This window comes from Vicugna pacos, chromosome 19, assembly GCF_048564905.1.
Source record: "Vicugna pacos chromosome 19, VicPac4, whole genome shotgun sequence".
NCBI lineage: Eukaryota > Metazoa > Chordata > Mammalia > Artiodactyla > Camelidae > Vicugna > Vicugna pacos.
The window spans coordinates 35,108,467-35,126,824 of NC_133005.1; the positions used below are offsets into that span (position 1 = coordinate 35,108,467).

The 18,358-nt window shown below is 48.9% G+C and overlaps 1 protein-coding gene and 1 long non-coding RNA gene across 17 annotated transcripts in view; one reads left to right on the forward strand and one right to left on the reverse strand.

The window, feature by feature from the left end:
* ZMYND8 (zinc finger MYND-type containing 8) overlaps positions 1-18,358 on the reverse strand; it is a 108,488-nt gene that overhangs the window by 77,491 nt on the left and 12,639 nt on the right. The window lies entirely within an intron of this gene.
* Positions 3,957-6,177, forward strand: LOC140687450 (uncharacterized). The gene is made up of 2 exons (XR_012061785.1): positions 3,957-4,311; positions 4,387-6,177. It is a non-coding gene; the product is annotated as an uncharacterized lncRNA (long non-coding RNA).

An 18,358-nucleotide genomic window follows, 5' to 3' on the forward strand; every position in this document is an offset into this window, starting at 1 on the left:
ATCCAAGTACTGTTATCTCTGTCTGAGAATCAAAGGGACTGATAAACACCTCACCCAAGGGCAGGAAGCTGAAACCGTCTGGACAGCATCAGGAAGCAGACCCTAGCTTTTGTGATTCCATACATTGTGATCAAATACAAACTCTACCCCACACTTGAAGATCGGTAACATAAAAATACAGGTACTAGTATTCACTGAAAAAATATCCATGTATAAGTGGACCCGAGCAGTTCAAACACGTGTTGTTCAAGGGTCAACTGTCGTGTTTTGATGTTTCTTGATGGGGCACTGCTAGATTTTTTGGAAGGGACAGGGACAATCCCAGCACCCTCCCATCGGATGCCATCTGTGCTCCCAAACACTGTGACAACTGAAAGCACCCCACTTACGTCCCAATCCCTCCCAGGAGCCTCCTGCAGAACCGCTGAGCAGGCGCACGGAGAGCCCAGCAGGTGAACACCCAGCCCAGCCCACACCTCATCAAACTCAGGAGCCAGAAGGGGCTGCAGCTCCTCCCTGGGCAGTTATCTGCCTGTAGCTGAGCTCTCCTAGGACGGTGTCATCCCCAAAGTGCCATCCTCACACTGGCCCCAGCAGCATCACATAGGAATCTGTTAGAAATGCACCTTCTCAGGCTCCACATTAGAGTTACAGAATCAGACACTGAAGTGGGACCCAGTCATCTGAGCTTTAACCAGCCCCCTGAAGGACTTGGACCAGGCTAGTTGGAGATGCTCTAGGGTGTGTGTCTAAGGGGTGGAGTCTGAGTTCTCAAGCCCAGAGGGTCCTGCTCCACGCCTGTGAGCCGGTCTTCCTCTGCTTCCTCGCTGCTACCTGCAGAATTGCTGCAGGACCAGGGGAACAGAAGCCAAGCAAGGAGACAAGGAGAAAGAATGAAAACAGATGACCCCAGGCGACTCTCCTTACTTCTCAGGGCCTCGGGGACACATCTGTACACATCCGTAAACCCAGAGGAGAGGTGGAGAAAGAGATCAGACCGGTTCTTACCCAGAGTCTATGAAAGTGCTTCAGGGACCCAGGATCCACCTGCTGCAGTTCTGGATGTGGGTCTAAGTCCCTGGGAAGAGGGGCCACAGCCTACTTCACCTTCTCAAAGATGTCATCACCTCTAATGAGTAAAAAACTACAGCCCCGGAGGATCATACAGTCTGTTATCTTTGAAATTGTTTAATTCCACGGGAAAGAAGGGGAAAGAATTATTAGAAATGAATATACTCATAAGCCATTCAGAGCTGGGGGGCGGGGGCGGTTTTGCCCAAGGCCACTGAGAAACAGAAAAAAGCAAGGTCTGGCTCAGTGAGCAGAGGGATCTGACCCAAGGCTGCCCGTACCCATCTATCCCAACCTTCTAGTCTGAGCAAAACATAAGAACCCCAGTTCCGTTCCCAGTGACAAACACACCGACTCCCTCCAGAGTTAATGGGAGTTCAGTGGCTGTATCCAAGAGGTGGAAATTTAATAGGTTCCAAACAACAGACACATCTGTCAACAGCAGAGGCTTTCAATGAAGGCACTTGGGGAGAAAAATTGAGAAATGCTGGCTGGATTCAGTGTCCTTCAGAGATGAGACAGCAGGTCAGCATTCTGACTTAAAAAACCTACCCACTTCAGCGGAGGCTAGGCCGCTGGCGGTGAGAGAATGGTGGGTGGGAACCTTGCTGTAGTCATGGTAACAAAGCTGCCTTAAAGACCTTTTCCAGAAAGCTGAGTCAAAGTTTTTAGGCATTTTTTATTTCCCATCTTTAATGATTTAATTCTGACAGGGACATATTTCTAAATGCACTTCATGTATAAATTCGGAATGACGAGAAACGGCCACTGTGCACTGAATCACCAGGGGAATGGTTCAGCCTTGACCTGAAAGACCTTCCTGGGAGGCAGAAGGACCTGGGATTCCAAGTGGCTGGCTGACCAGCGACCCTGTCTCCACCCCAACTCCACCCCCCTCAAAATAAGTCTGGTTCCGAACGAGTTAACGTGGGCGCGGGAACAGGACAGAGCAATGACTCAGGGAAAACAGCGTGGAAGCAGCAAAATGTCCCCCTCCTGTGACATTTCACTGAAGTCTTAATAATACGGCGACGTCTCCTGGGCATCAGGAACCAAGCATGTGAGGACGTCCTCCCCGAACCTGTGTCTTGCGAATGGCCAGAAATAATCCTGCTGAGCCCTTCCTAGACGCCCCTGGACTTAAGCGACGCCTTCCTTCAAGAGAACCCAGCCTCTTAGCTTTCCTCAGCTACGAATATCAATGGCTAAGATGTTCTTTCATTGCCGACGCTGTACCAGGCCCTGTTCGAAAGGCCTTGTGTCCTTCCCCCTGAGTCACTCGCCCCAGATCACACCAGTGGCCGGACTGGGATGAGAGCTCAGGCAGTGTGGATCCAAGGCTCACACGTGGCCACCTGCCAGGGTCAGCTTGTGCCAGCTCTGTAGCCAGATGACCTCCTAATCCAGGCTCTCTGTTTTAAGAGGACTCTCTCATTTTGCCTTTTACCAGTGCAGATGGTGGGCTGTGGGGGTTGGGGAGCTCCAGGAACTGGGAGAAAGGTGGCAGATCGTGCACGTGTCACTCGCTAATGACAGCGCACACTGTGCCCCCAAAGGCAGTTCCCAGGAAGCATGTTCAGCCCCCAACCTTCAATGGTGGCACCCCAACCTGGCCGACACCACAAAACAGGCTGAGGGGCTCCACAGCCACCTCCCCTCCCCCAACACTCCTTCCAATGTCCATCCAGGCCCAGCCACACCAGGCGCCTCACCCCCGCCCACATCCGGTGCCTGAGTCACAGCACTTGCCTATCTTCGGAGTCTAGGAAATGACACACCGATTGCAGGGAACTGTCTCCTCCGGAGAGGGACCGGGCCCCAGCTCACGGCCAGGCACTTCCCCTGGAGGACCAGCCGTGCAGTGTGTTTTCGCGGGTGTTAAACTTCCTCGATGATGTCAATGGCAAGACGGCCGGGACTGAGGGAAAAGAGAATGCCGCTCAGCAGGCTGGGGCCGGCATCAGAGGCCAAAGAAGCTGGGTGACCAACCATTGGTTAGCCAGAGATGGACGGTCTTAGGTAAACCCAGACAAGTTAATCACCCTACATAGACATCAGGCCGGGTCACAGATGATACAGGCGGGGTGCACAGGGGTCAGGACCTGATCCTGCTGCCGCCCTGCAGTGTGGCCTTAAGAAAGCGACTTAACCTCTCTGTGCCTCCGCTCTTCCTTCCTCTAGATCATGGTACCTCATGGAGTTATCCACAGATGAAAGGAGTTAATTCGTGTGATGCTTTTAGGATAATATCTAGCAGAGAGTAAACACTCAATAAACAGTAGCTGGAGGGGAGGTGGGTGTGGTGGCCAAAAGGGAGGGGAGGCCCAGCAGCTACCAAAAAAAAAAAAGTAGCTTTTTTTTTTAAATGAACACACATCCTCCTTTCCTCCTTTCCCCTCCTTCTCCACTACCATCCCCCTCCAAAACCAGAGCTGATTTCTCCAAGGAGCAGGTTAAATCAATGCCACAAGTTCAGCTACAGAAACGCCTGCCTATAGAAAGTGGAGACCGGAATCAGCCCAGGCAGCAATTCTCCATGTCCATCAGACTGTGCAAAGTCCAGGTCTCCTCCTGAAACTGAGAGGCAGGGTCCGGGGCAGAGGCCTGTGCTGGCTCAGGCAGAAGCACGCGCGCAGCAATTGCCAGGCCTCTCTGTCACCGGCTTCAAACGTGACCCCGCGCTGCTCTCTGGGGAGCAGCAGAGCAGAGCGTGGTTAATCTGTTCAAAGACACAGAGCAGGTACCTAAGACAGACCCCCCCTCCCCAGGAATCTCAGGGTCCTCTCCAGCCAGTGATTACGTCATAATAAAACAAAAGCCCGGAATTTCCTCCAGGCCCAGAGCAGAAATGAGAGAAACCAGGGGCAAAGGATGGGGGTGTGGGAGGTGGAGGGGGCCAAATTTTTCTTGCAACAGAGAATGTCTCAGCCACAAGGAACACGTGAGCGACAGAAACTCTCAGGCAAACAGTCTGCTCACACTGAACGTGGCCTGGACCCACAGGGTCTGGAAGACAGGGCGGCAGGTAGCCTGGCCGACTTGGGCCTCCCGGGGAAAGGCTGCACTCGCCTAAGCTGGGCTTCTAAAGGTCTCCCGCACGTGCCTGTGAACTTCTGGATCAGGAAAGGAAGGGCTGGAATGGAGATGAAGTAGTGGAAAGAAGGGGGTCATTCTCAACTCGGGGAAACGTCACTGTTCCAGGAATCCGGGTACCTCAGAGGCCAAGCCAGTGAAGGACAGGTAACCCTGGGAAGGGGCGCTTACCTGCCATCGAGAAAGCTCTGCTGTTCTGAGGACCCAGCCTCTCTTTTCTAGAGAACAGAGGCTCACACGGTCCTGCTTCCGGATCCTCCGCGGCCTCTCCCAGGGGGAGGAGGAAGCAGCAGAGGACAGGCTAAGAGTCACCACTTACCAGGCCAGCCCCGCTCTCGTCTGCACCAGGTCACCCAGCGGGGCAAGGACACCCTCACCTCCCTGCAATCAGGCAGCCTGAGGCCGGGCCAACCTGCCTTCATGGCCCCAGGCTTTCGGCTCTAATTTATCACCCTCGACAGCTCGGCTAAGCTGAAGATCTTCAGGGCAAGCACCAAAGAGCCATTTATTTCACTGATGTGAATAAACACAACAAACTGCAGTGGTTCCGCCTGCTGGCGGGAGAATATCGGAAGGGAGTTGGGTGGCAGGATGCTGGGGTGTTTGCATTTTGAAGGTGTCCTGAAATAATTGTTTCCAATTACTTTTCTCCTAGAAATGAGAAAACCATCTTCCCACTACACAGACAGTCCTCCTCTCCCTCGCATTCCCCCTCCCCCTTCCCTCCCTCCCTCCTCCTCTGCCCTTCTCTCCCTCTCTCCCCCTCCCTCTCTCCCTCTCTTTCTCTCTCAATAATGCAGAAGTGGTGATTAATAGGCACATTCATATGTAAAAGATGAACTTCCAAACTCTCCCGGCAAGACAGAAATTGCTTCCATCTAGGGAGAAGAGGCTGATTTACAAATGAATTCACTGTTTAGCCCTCAACTAGGAGAGGCAATTGCAACCACAGAGCCCTTTCTCCCCCCTCAGCTGAGATGAAGCTTTCTGGAAAAACCGACAACATCTCAACAGGAATTTCCTGGTTCCAGAATGCCAAGCTCCTTCAGTCCCAACCAAGAGGGGGAGGCAGGGCCCAACTCCCTACTAGAAAAGACGCTGCGCCCCACCCACCCCCTCAGCAGGTCCAGGCCCGGAAGGCTACATCTGACGCGCGTACTTATTTGAGGCCCTTAAAACTCCGCCAAATCACCACAAAGAAAATGTGGAGGAACCCACTGCCTTTGGTCTTTACTGCGTAGTTGGTGGAGGGGAGAGCTTGCAGGAGGAGCTGGTTCTAGTGGTTGAAACCTGTGTGCATTATTTATCTAGGCTGCAGGGATTCAGCTCAGGTTCTCGAAAGCTCAGGTGCTGGTGGGTGGCTTGCAAACTGCAATGGGGAACTGCAGCATCACGGGGCCAATTCCGAAACAAAAAGACTGCCGACAGCAGCTGAAGCAAAGAAGTGGGCTGAGGGAAGAAACGGGGAACGAACAGGCTTCAGGAAGGGGGCAGATGAAGGAAGAGGTACCGCCTGGTAACCAGGCAACATCCCTTTACACGCCCTGGGCGGGGTCTGGCCTTTCAATAAGTCACCTTAAGGAAGACAAAGAACCAGGGAAGAAGGGACAGGCCCTCTACAGTCTCATCTCATCACCCTTTTTTTGAGGAAGCAAAGATTTTAGGTCCAGAATGTCACCCAGATTATCCTGGTCAAAAGGACACCTTAACATCATCTGGATATTGGGGGCTCCAGGCTGTTAAGAGTGCACAGAAGGATGATTAGCATGGCCACTGCAACATGCCTTCTGGAGGCCAAAGATGGGAAGTAACTTCAGTGTCATCCACAGGGGACTGAGATACAGCCACAAAATGAAATGAAGAAGGAATCACGTCTTTACGCACTGGCATGGAACAAAATCAAGTCAAAAAAGGCCAGAAATAGAACCTGGGTGGAAGAAATGGAGCCGCGTGGCTGTGGGTTTGCAAAGGCCTGGAGGAACACCCGGGGAATCAGTAAACACTGAACTCCTCTTTGAGTTCTTTCTGATCACATTCACATATTTAACTACGGTATTTCTCAATGGCTCTGGCCTGGGGAAATGCATGATCATAACAAGATCTGTGGAGCTCTCACTACAGGCCACAGACCTCACCAGCCAGGGACTAGGTCTTCACCCGCAGCCCCCGGCACGCAGGAGTTCAGAACACCCCCCCCACCGCCCCGGCATTAATCACGTGCCGCTTTTAAGGGGCTCAGGTGTCTGAAATAGTGAGAAACAGTGCTTCTCAACCCAGTCGCCCCAGGGGACACTGAATGTCTGGAGACATCTTTTGGTTGTCACAACTAGGCAAAGAGAGGGGTTCCTACTGGCATCTACTGGGCAGAGTCCAGGGATGCTGGTAAACACCCCACAGCGCACAGGACCGCCCCCACAACAGAAAATGATCAGGCCTAGAAAATGCCAATAGTGCCCGATGTTGAGAAACCCTGGTGTAAAGAAAACTTGCAGCGAGCTGCCAGGCAGGTCTAACCTTGTGTAAATACACCACCCACGGAGGCATCTGCAGCCATTAAGAAGGAAAACGATGCCTTATGTTTCACCTGGCGGCCCTGACTTCAGATTTCAAAGAGAAGAAAATAATGGGGACCAGTCAGTCAACAAACAGTCACTGAGCAACTACCAGACATCTGGGCTACCCAGGGAACTACCCAGGGAGGGGCCCTCCCCCGCGGGAGGACAGCCAGAAACAAATAATAGTAGCTGCCTTTTGTTGACCATTTACCACCTGTAAAACACTGTTCTAAATACAATGTCAGTTTACTTACTCCTCACCTTAGTCCTTCAAGGAGGCAGGGCCAGAGCCGCCTTGTTTTATTGATGAGAAAGCTGAAGCCCAGGGAAATGTAAGTCCATAACGAAGTGGCTAGTAAATACAGAATGAATATAGAAATATAGAATATATTCAACCTAGAAATAAAGACTAAGAAACTGATTAAAGATGGACAAAAAGCTGAGCAGGAGAAATACTAGGAATTTGTGGATACATATTAGGGAGGGGAAAACACTCCTCCTGTTTCCTTTTCAAACTGGGTTCACGAGATTCACAGGTACTGTTTTTTAAGAAGCTACTTTACAAATCCTCCCCAAGAATCCCATGAGGTCAGGATGGTATTTTTGTACCCATTTCATAAGTGAGGCTCAGAGAGGTAACGGGCTTAAGGCACGCAGGTCAAAATATCATGCTGGGAACAGCTGGGTCCCACTCCAAAGCCCTTCAAACCAGTCACTGACTTCCCTGAGGTACAGAGCACCACCTTGAAATTCTCCATCACTAAGGGGACATGTCTGGTGTCAGCCAGTGTCAACACAGCACAGCTGTTCAGTGTGTGGGCTCCAGAGCCACACCACTGGGTCTGAATCCAAGCCCCGCCACCTTCCTGCTGTGTGTCCTTTGCCAAGTTACTTAGCCTCTCTGTGCCTCGGTCAATTCAGCTGTAAATGGTAAGACTCTCCCTTAAAGGACAGTTAGGAAGAAACGAGGCAGTGCATGCACGGTGAACAGCACATCAAAGCACCACCAGTTATTACTGGTAGGTGATTCTCCTGTAGGAGGTGCCAGGGCCAAGGAAAGACATTAACCCAGAAATCTCAAACCAGTTTCCCCAAGTCTTTTTGTATCTTCATCTTGCTATGCACCAGATTAGTTCTTCCTGGCCTGATTCTGAAATGGGCTCACTGATGAGAAATACCACCTCTTACAGTCAGTCCTCCCAGGCAGACACAAGTTCAACCAGACCAGGCTCAAAATCCCCTCAGGGCTCAAGGATTTCCTCCCAGATCAAAGCAGAAGTACCAGGTGGTGGCCCACAGTCCCGGCCCCAACCTTCTGGATTGACCTTCCACCCTAGGAGGCTCCTAAGGCCCTCTCCTCCCTACTCAATTGAGGCTCAGGAAGCCTGGGAGAGAATCCTAGTAATGTGCAGCGTGCGGAAGGAATGCGGACCTCTCAGGGCTAGGATGATGGCTGGGAGGCGCCAACGTGGGGTCTGGCACACAGCGAGTGCCCTGCAGAGGGCGGTTCCTCCCTTGCCCACCCTCACTTCTGCGTGCGCCTGCTCAGTCCAGCCTTCCCAGTGGGCACCCAGTGACCATTCACTTGCCCTGGCCAGCAGTCTTCTTCAAACCTAAATAAAACAAGCGGTCCTCTGCTGAAAAGCCACCCAGGGGTTTATCGGAGACACTTTATCGCGCCCCTAGGGATCTGGGCCCGCCCAATGTTTCTCCTCCTCTCACTCAGCCCTAACCACAGCAGCCTCTAAGGAGCCAAGCTCATTTGTACTCGCTGACTTCCATCTTGAACGTTCTATGATCAATCTACATAGTTGGCATCAACTTTTTGCTTAAAGGTCACCTCCCCAGAGAAGCCTTCCCTGACCACCCCAGCCTCCAGGCCCCTTATAGTATCAGCTTGAAGTAGTATTTCTTTGCCGCCTTCTTTGCGGTCCTCTCTTGCTAAACATTGTCAAAACTTATTTTCTTTTTGGCTGGTTCACTTGTATATTGTGTCTCCCCCACCATGTGAGTTTGATCCGTTTTTCTGTCTTTCTGTGACGCAGCCCAGTCCCTAATGCCAGGTCTGGCTCACAGGCACCCTCCGAACACACCTCTGACCAGCTACATGAGCGACCGCGGAGGGCCACCGGGCTCTGAGATGTGCCCACAGGCCTGACTCACTGGAAACTCCAGTTTTTCTTCCCAGGTCTAAGAATTTGTCCCAGCAGCAAACCAGGACGGCCGGATGGTTGTGAAGTCGATGGGGAAGATTACACAAAAGGGAGCCCGGCCATTTCAGGGTCTAAAAGAAACTAGAGGAAATTCCCTTGTCAACAGATACTCAGCTATTCTCGATTCTGCCCTAAAGAACCCATTTCCCCCAAAGGAGGGGATTAAGTGAGGATTTATATCCTGACCGTGATGGGGCCCTTGCAGCTAAACACAATTACTGGGAAACCCAAGGGGGAAAACTCAGGAGGTTTTCTCAGGCCTCCCATTTCCTACCGCTCTCCTTTCTTCTGGGGGAGAGCTATTGTTTCAGAATCATTTAGCATTAAAAAAGAGGAATGACTTTCTCCAGGGAAAACACACTCCCCACTGGGCAACTCCCCACTGAGCGACCCCCCATTGTGATGACCATTTAACCACATTTTTTAGTCCTGATTCTTCGCCCTTTTTCTTATCAGACCCCTTTAAGGCTGAAGATCTCTTTTCAACACCTCCCTTAATCCTCGCCCAGAGTCTCCTGCCCTGCCCTGCAGGGTGAAGCCCCAGGACCCATCCTGCAAGCACTGATGGCAAGTGAAGCACGTGAAGGAGGCAACAGAAGCTCAAAAAGGAAAGTGAAAAACTAGGTTTCAAGTTCATCTTCCTTCTTACCACTCAACAGGCTTGAGTCAAGAGATATTAAATCTGCTCTTCCCTGTCTCCTGCTCCATTCCCTCGGGCTTCTCAGAGGAAAGCATATCACCAGGCCTGAATGGAGGTCTAGATGGTAAAGATACTTGTCAAACAACTCACCCACTACTATATCTGGTCCTCACCCAAGGAAAAGCTGGCCTGAAAGACGGTCCCCTCATTCCTGTGCGGGGATGGGGAGGGTTACTAGAGGCTGATTAAGGAGGTGAAGGACAAAACCAGGTCAGCCTTATGAGGAAGAGGGCCGGAGTGACAGCTGATGAGATGAACCAGTGATGCAGAAAGGAAGCCATCGCCAGGAAACCATCCAGGGAAACTGGCAGCTACGGCCTGGGCCAGTGGTGGCCCATCAAAGGACCCCAGACTCAATCCAGTCCACCCACTGCTGGGTGATTCTTTAAGTTAGTTGTCAGTAGCTAAAAATGGGGAGACACTGTATCGAGAAATCCAGATCACTAACTTCTCTTTAAAAAAAGAGAGAGAGAAATCAAGTTCCAGCCACACAGGGTCCCCATTTCTACATGATACAATCTTCCAGGCTGCCCTGCCCGCGCTTTAGGATGGAATATGAAATTTCCCTGTTTGCCAAGGTTTCCACCCTTCTAGACTGTCAAGATAATTAAACATAACCTTGAAAATCCCTTCAAGGCAGAGTAAAGCAGAGAAGGGCAGGAAGAGAAACAGAAGGACAAGAGATAAGTAATGCTTTGCTAGAAAGACCAAGTTCTAGACAGTTCAAGCCCAACGTGGTCTACGTTTGTCTACATTTTTCTAAGAGGGAGGAAAAGTATTGATGAAAACATATCAAACGAGTGGGAGAAGAGTATAGCTCAAGGGGTAGAGCGCACGCTTAGCATGCATGAGGTCCTGGGTTCAATCCCCAGCACCTCCTCTAAGAAGAAATAAACCTAATCACCTCCCCACCACCAAAATAAATAGAATAAACAGGTTATCTGGCAGAGGATTTTTTCCCTTTTTCTTTGTATACTTTGGCTTGTTGCAAGGAGGTGCTCTGATTTTATCATTTGAAAGGAAAATCCAGCAAACCATTTTCTTCCCTTAATTAGTTTATATTGCTCGGAAGAGATCCTTTTTTTTTTAAATAGACTTTATTCTTTTAAGAGATTCTTCATTTAAAAAGCATTTACTGAGCAGCTACTATGAATCACTAGCCCCACGTTAAAGAGGTGAGAGGGGCCCAGCCAGCCCCCTTGTCTGTTTAGGCGAGGAGACACACAGGTGAATGAACTCGACAGTAGAGAATTTGAAAGGCTGGAAAGAGGGTGGCCCAGCCCTTCTGGATTATTTTCCCCCAGCCAGTGCACCAAGATCCCACAGGGCCTGGCAGAAAGGCTGCTCAGTGGGTCCTGGGTAAGAAATGCCAACCTGGGAAGATGTTTAGAGAGTCATGTCCTCTTTGTAGAACTTTTCAAAAAAGAGTAGGCCCAGGAGGATCTAATCAAGTAAAACATAAGATGCCAATACAATAATTACTTTTTGAGCATGTTACACGCTGTGCAAAGAGCAGTGTTGTCCAAGAGGACTTTCTATAAGGATGGCAATGTTCTGTATCTGTGCTAACATGGAAGCCTCTCACCACGTGTGGCTACTGGGCACTTGAAATGTGGCTGAGGAAGGAATTCTTTTTTTTTTTAAATGAATGTAAACTGAAACAGCCACATACAGCTAGTGGCTACCTTATCAGACAAGCATAGCTGTAGGCTCAATATGTAGCAGACAAGGGACGAACCCTAGCAGGCGAGCAGGACACCGCAGAACCCCCCACCCCCATCTGAGGGATCTGGTGGTAGCCTTCAAGGCTTGATGACTGGACGCCTAGAAATGTGTACATGGACTTGCCTCCTTTAGCCTGGCTTGGAAATTCTCAAACCTTTATGATGCATGCGAATGTCTAATCAGAGCTGATGACTGTACTTTCGTGGGCAATTTAAACGACCTTCCAGGGTGACTTTGACTCTGGAAGCTAAAGGACGCCACTGCAGGAGGTATAAATGAAGGCTCAGAAAGAGAGGTGCCTGGGTCCCCAAGGACGTGGAAAAGGCAGAGGGAAGGCAGGTCCTCAGGGAGAGCAGTCTAAAAGGATAAAGGATCTACAAAGGTGTGGCCGGCAGAAGGGAACCCGGCACATCACAGGACCAGCGTTGGGCCTGGAAGGCCGTATAGGAGGGGCAGCTTCCGCAGGCACACTGAGCGGAGCCTGGCAAGGACGGACAGGGCGGGGCCTCGAACCTCTGCTCAGGATTGTGGTCATCTTCAGGAACCAGTGGCAACCTGAAGCAGGCGAACAGGACAACTGGACTCGTGTTTGGGAAATGGTCTATTAGAATATCCAGGGAAGGAAAGAAATCAGAGGGAATGGGGCCATTTCAGAGAGTACTATGTCCCTGGAGGAAAGGACAGACAGGCCACGTCATTTCAGAGAGAGCAGACATTTGAGCTTGGGTAATTACTTCCAGGCACAGATTATGCTGGAAACAAAGCCATCCTCTCTAGCTGAAAGGCTGCCTTTACTTCCTTCTCCAGGAGTAAAGTTCTATCCACCTGAAAGACAACAGTCAAGTCATTCACTCATTCGTTCAAAATAGGTATTTACTGTGCACCAACCAGAACAGGCACAGTGGCAGTAAAATGGGCCCAAGGGACAAGACAAGGCACAAAAACAAGAGACAGGGCCCGCCCTCACTGGGAACCTTAGAATCCGGTGGGGGTGGGAGGTTAGGAGAGAAAAACGAGGGGAGGGTCTTCCAGGCCAGAGATGGCTCTTTTGAGGATCTGGAAGATCAGTGTGGCTGGAGGAAAGAAAGGAGAATGTGGAGACAGGAGGCTGGAAAGGTGGGCAGGGCCAGCACGTGAGGATTTTAGAATTATGATCTCATCCTAAAACCAAGAATCAAGCCCTTAAGAGTTTATATGAAGTAGGAGGTGGCAGCTGGAAGAGATGTTCCTTTTAGAAAGATCGAGAGGGTGGAGCAGATGGAGATGGGAGAGGGAGACCAGCTAAAAGAGAGCTGCTGTTCGCTGGTAATAACCTGAAGAGTGATATTTAGAATACATTATTGTCAGTAAGGGACACAAAAAGGGCAAAGGACAGAAGAACAGAGGATCAGTCCCATATCCCTGTTCTAGCCCACTGGCAGAGTCCTGGCTTATTGGTCACGGTGCAGAAGCAGGTGTTTTGTTGGGGGGCAGGTGGGGAGCAGAAGAGAAGGCTGACATGTAAGATTGGTTTTGGACACGCTGCGTTTGAGACACCCATGAACAACAGGGAGGAGTGGCCAGGTCGGCAGCTGGCCCTCTGCATCATGACTCAGGAAAAAGATCTGGGTTGGAAATAAAATACCTGTGAGTCATAAAGCTACAGATGTGGGCGAGCTCGCCCAGGGAAAGAACATGCTGGGAGAGATGTGGACAGGGCCCAGCTTTCAGCAACTCCAACATTTAAAGGTGGAGAGACAAGAAGGAGCCAAGAAAACAGGAAAAGCACAGGAAGAGACAGTGTCCAGGAGAAGAAGGATCAGCAGTGCCCAATGCCTCCGCTAGATCAAGGCACACGAGTCCTGAAAACATCCACCGGAAAAAGCAACACGGGATCCACAGGAAGCACAGCCCAGCCCTGCTAGCAAACAAGCAGGGACTGGGTGGGAGGACAGCAGAGCTGGCAGGACGAAGCAGGAGGCGAGGACACCCAGACCCGAGCCCAGACACCACTCTTAAGAAGTCTGACTGTGAAGAGGTCAGAGATAGAATTGCTAGTAGGAAAGCTGCAGGGTGGAGAGGAAACATGGAAGAGACTAACGTGTGTTCCCGAGTCTGTACATTCCTCAAAGTGGGGAACAGAGTTACCCCAGGATGCCACAACCCCACTCCCAGGTCTATGCCCAAGAGAAATGAAAATATGCTTCCCCACAAAAACCTGTTCATGAACATTCACAGCCCCGTTCTCCACAACAGCCAAAAAGAGGAAACAACTCAAATGTCCATCAGTGGACAAATGGGTAACAATGTGACGGCGGAATATTACTTAGCCATAAAAAGGAATTGAGGATGGATATGTGCTGCCACAGGGATGAGCCCTGGAAATAGTATTCTAAGTGAAAGAAGTCAGACACAAAAGTTCATACACTGTATGATTCCATTTCTATGAAATGTCCAAAATAAGACAGTAGACGGGAAAAAAAAAGTAGATGAGTGGTCGTCAGGGGCTGGGGTAAAGGAGGAATGAACAGGGAGTGACTGCTAAGGAACACAGGGTATCTAACTGGGATGATGAAAATGTTCAAAAATTAACTGTGATTTTGATACAACATTGTAAACTGACTATATTTCAATAACCATATATATGTCAAAAAATGAATAGAATTAAATTATGATGACAGCTGCAAAATTCTATGAACATATTAAAACCATATTACTGATCACTTTGAAAGGATGGATCTCTGGGTTCCAGAAAAGCTGGAGGCAGGTGGAGGGAATGGGGTGATGGGGGAGTGTTGGGAGGGCCCCGTAACACTGCACTCACCCCCACTCTGAGATTGGGCTTGTCAAACTTACCCTCCTCAAGTCAACAGTAAAGGAACCCTCATCAGAGGAACAAAATGAAATAACTACTGTTTAAAACTTTCAGGCAAAAAAAAAAAAAAGTGGCAGGGTCTCTCCACGGCCTCAGTCCGACTACATAAACTCCACAGGCATTTGGAGGAAGAAAAAGAAGAGACAGTTTTTTTTTTTCAACTAAGGTTGAAAACGGTCTACTTTAGATCACAGTCTTCCGGAATAATAGTAGTCACCTAAACATATAACGTGGGTCAGGCTTCAAAAATGGGGCAAACGCAAAATTTCTCACAAGTGAACCACAAAGATAAACTGCACGGACGGTGCCGACAGGATTCCAAGAACAGATGCACGGTGGATGCTATGCTGGCCAAGAGACGGGAGATTTCTCATTTGGAAAGCCGTTATGCGACATCCTCAGAGTTCCGGGATATTTTAGACCTTGTTGGGAGAGGAACAATCTGGTAGTATCTAAGTCGCAAATAAATTCCTCTCATTGCACAGTACATAGATGGCACTTCTGGGGCTGCAGGAGATGTAGAAGAGCCAAAATAGTTAAAAATATCGATGCTCATTTTTTAAAAGAAAAATTCTCAGCACTTCAGCATCGCGCTGTGATTTAAGAGTGTTTATGGTTATATTTTCTTAAAGAATTTCCTTGAAAAAAATAAATGACAGAAGGGCTCTATCTCATAGCTGTCCTTATAAACTATCCCTTTGTGAAACAGTTTTAATTTACATACAACAGTGAGAACGAGGATCCTGTACTAATTAAGGTCTGGGGCTGGTGAGCAAATTGCTATAATTGTATATTCTCCAGCATCCTGTCTCAGAAAACATATCCATACCCAGGCAAATCTCAGCAAGAATGATACTGTTCAAGATTTTAATATCTTGGACTTCCGCTGCATCTGTGCATGGTTTCCAAGTGGCTCGTTCCCTTGTGCGGGTGACGCTACACAGACATTTTGAAAAATGGTTTCAGCTTTGGCAGCCTGGCATCCGCACACCACAATCATTACTGCAAAATGCACACATAGCAGGATCAAGACACAAGCAGCCCAAACAGGGGAGCCTTTGTATGGAGACACTGAGCTCCCAGCATCATTTTTCAGACTTCAAGTCCCTGGCCTTGGAGGGGCTTGTTTCGACTCCTGCATCATGTGGCCAAAGTCGTGCAATGAACTGGGCTGTGACAAGTCTTAGGCAGAGAATGCAAACCTATAACCTTCAGCCACTTGTGACCCGGAGATGTGTTCTGTTGGGTTCATGTATGGTCTTTCAGAAACCAGGCTGCATGGATCACGTTTCTAAATCAGGCATTTTTAAAGAGGAAAAAAAAAAATCCCAGCTGGTAACACCAAGTGATTCATATTCCTGCTGGTCAGCAATCAGATGGAGGCACAGTCCTCCCCTTAGGACAGATACCCTCCCACTCACCAAAAGGCCCCACATCCTGGATACCAGCTACATCCACTAGTCTACCGCCGACCCCTGAGGACAACTCACTCGGGATCCTTGAGATGGAGTTCGTGACTAAGTACAAAGGTTTAAAATCAAAGATAAAACCTGACCCTATTTCTCCACTTCGCTGCTTCATCAATCCCTCTGAGCCTCCATTCTCCTTAAACGTAAAATGGGAACAACAACACAGCATTATTAGGAGAATCAAAGTAATCTGTATATAATACCCAGCACCCAGTAAGTACTCAGAAAACATCAGCTCGGCAAACGCGCCTGGCATCTAGACGGTACTTCCGAGTTCTACTTGAGCATCTTTCCGCAGATCATTACCCTCGGACACAAATGTCAACCTGACATCTTGAAAGCTCGAAAGCTTTGTCTCCTGAGAACTAAAATGCCCCGGTAAATGCCAAGGCTGGCGTAATGGCCAATGACTGGCTTGGGAATTACTTAGTTAATGAGTGAGTACGTGTCAAGGGGAAGAGGGTAGACAAATTGAAATTTAGTTAGAGAACCTGAAAGGTCGTACGAACTAGATGTAGGAATAGAATTAAAGAATTCTGAGTCAATTATTGTCAGAGGGTCTAAGTTTCCCCAGCACAGGGCAGCTCTGGGCCTCTTCTCCACCCACAACAGGGGATGATGTTGCCAGTTTCCCAAGACACCTGGGTAGATAGACACCTCACCTTCCTTTGAGGAAGTATCTCTTCCCGAGTGGGAGCAACATTGGTGGGTCCAGGTGTCTAGATACCAGCCCTTCCCTGGCCAAAGGGCAGAAACGTGACACTAGGTAAGGGACTCTCCCCAGGCACTTTGTCCTTTTGACCCTGAGGAGGTTATGCACGAGGTCCTATTCCCAGAGCAGCCCTGAACCTCCAGCCAATCCATCGACCCCATGAGCCAACTGACCACCTCCCAGTCCACCCCTTTTCTGCTCCAATTAACCAGAGCTGGCTTCTGTTGCTCACAACCAAAGAAGCCTGACTGGACAGTATCAGGTTGGGGCTGAAGCACCAAATTTCCCAAACCATAAGAAAAGCAGGCTAGACGAGGAAGTACGTGTTCACGGAGCCCACACCATCACAACATGGATTTGGAGATAATTAGGACGCAAAGAGAGACAAGCCTTGGCCCTCAGCTTTGCAAGCATCACGTTTTGAGCAGGTTGACTTCAGCTCTCAGAACCCCAGCAACCCAGTATCACAACTCCCGGCCTTTGCGAAGGCGACATCCTTGCCTCACCCAAGAGGCTCATTCGGAAAGGTTCCTTAGACACAGAAGTAGCCAGTCACCTGGCCATCTGATGACCAGGATGCTCAGCCCCACACAATGAAAGCCGTCCAAGGCAGACCCTGGGAAGAGGGGATGGGCTCCCTCAAAACCAGGTGATCCCTTCCCCTTCACGTTTCCCCACCAGAACAGAAGTTCCAAAATACCTACGAAAATCCATCCAAACAGCTGCAGACTGGCTTTCTTCAAACGTCTTAGAGGACAGGATGCCGGTCCCAAGCCTGCCTGCTGGGCTGCCCTACAATTTTTTATTTTTTTTTTAATTGAAGCACAATTTTGTTACTGATTTAGAGTATTATATTAGTTTCAGGTGTATAGTGATATAGTATAGTGATTCAGTATCTTTATAGATTATACTCCTTTAAGTTATTACAAAATGATGCCTGTTCTTCCCTGTGCTGTACAGTATATCCTTGTGGCTTATCTATACTATACACAGTAGTTTGTATCTCTTAATTCCATACCCTCTTCTCTCTCCCTCCTGGTAACCACTAGTTTGTGTTCTGTATCGGTGAGTCTGTTTCTGTTCTGCTGTATACATTTGTTTGTTTTATCTTTTAGATTCCATATGTAAGCGATACTATATAGTATTTGTCTTCAACTGACTTACCCCGCTAAGCCTAAAGTTCTCTAGGTCTAACCATGTTGCTGCAAATGGCAAAATTTCATTCTTTTTTATAGCTGAGTAATATTTCATTGTGTATGTATATACAAACACATATACACATCTTCTTTATCCATTCATCTGTTGATGGACACTTGAGTTGCTTCCGTATCTTAGGTGTTGTAAATAGGGCTGCTACAAATACTGGGGTGCAAGTGTCTTTTTAAATTACTTTTCTTTTTTATTCCATATATATACACCCAGGAGTGGAACTGCTGTTATCATATGGTAGTTCTATTTTTACTTTTTTGAGGAACCTCCACACTGGTTTCCATAATGGCTGCACCAATTTGCATTCCCACCAACAGTGCACAAAGGTTCCCTTTTCTCCAGATCCTCGCCAACACTAGTTATTTGTAGACTTTTTGATGTTAGCCATTCTGACAGGTATGAAGTGACAGCCCATACAAAGTAAATTAAGTAGTACTGGACTAAAACCTAGAATGTAAAATAACTGAGTCTGCGCTGATCTAAATAAATGACCAAACCAATAACTGGGAGAGACAAGACATCTCCCACCCAGAAGAATTCCAAATAATTTATGTAGATCCTCTGGCCTTAGGGAGGTGGTGCATGACACCCTCCTCCGTAAGTGTGCGCTGGGCACTGTGACTTCATTCCAAAGGAGAAACCTGACAAACCCGCCCTCAGGCAAGTGATCAAGGTCAATATCCCCAGGGACAAATCACGTTGATAACGGGTACCCTTGATATGACATGATGTAAATGGCACGCCGGTCTGTGGTCTT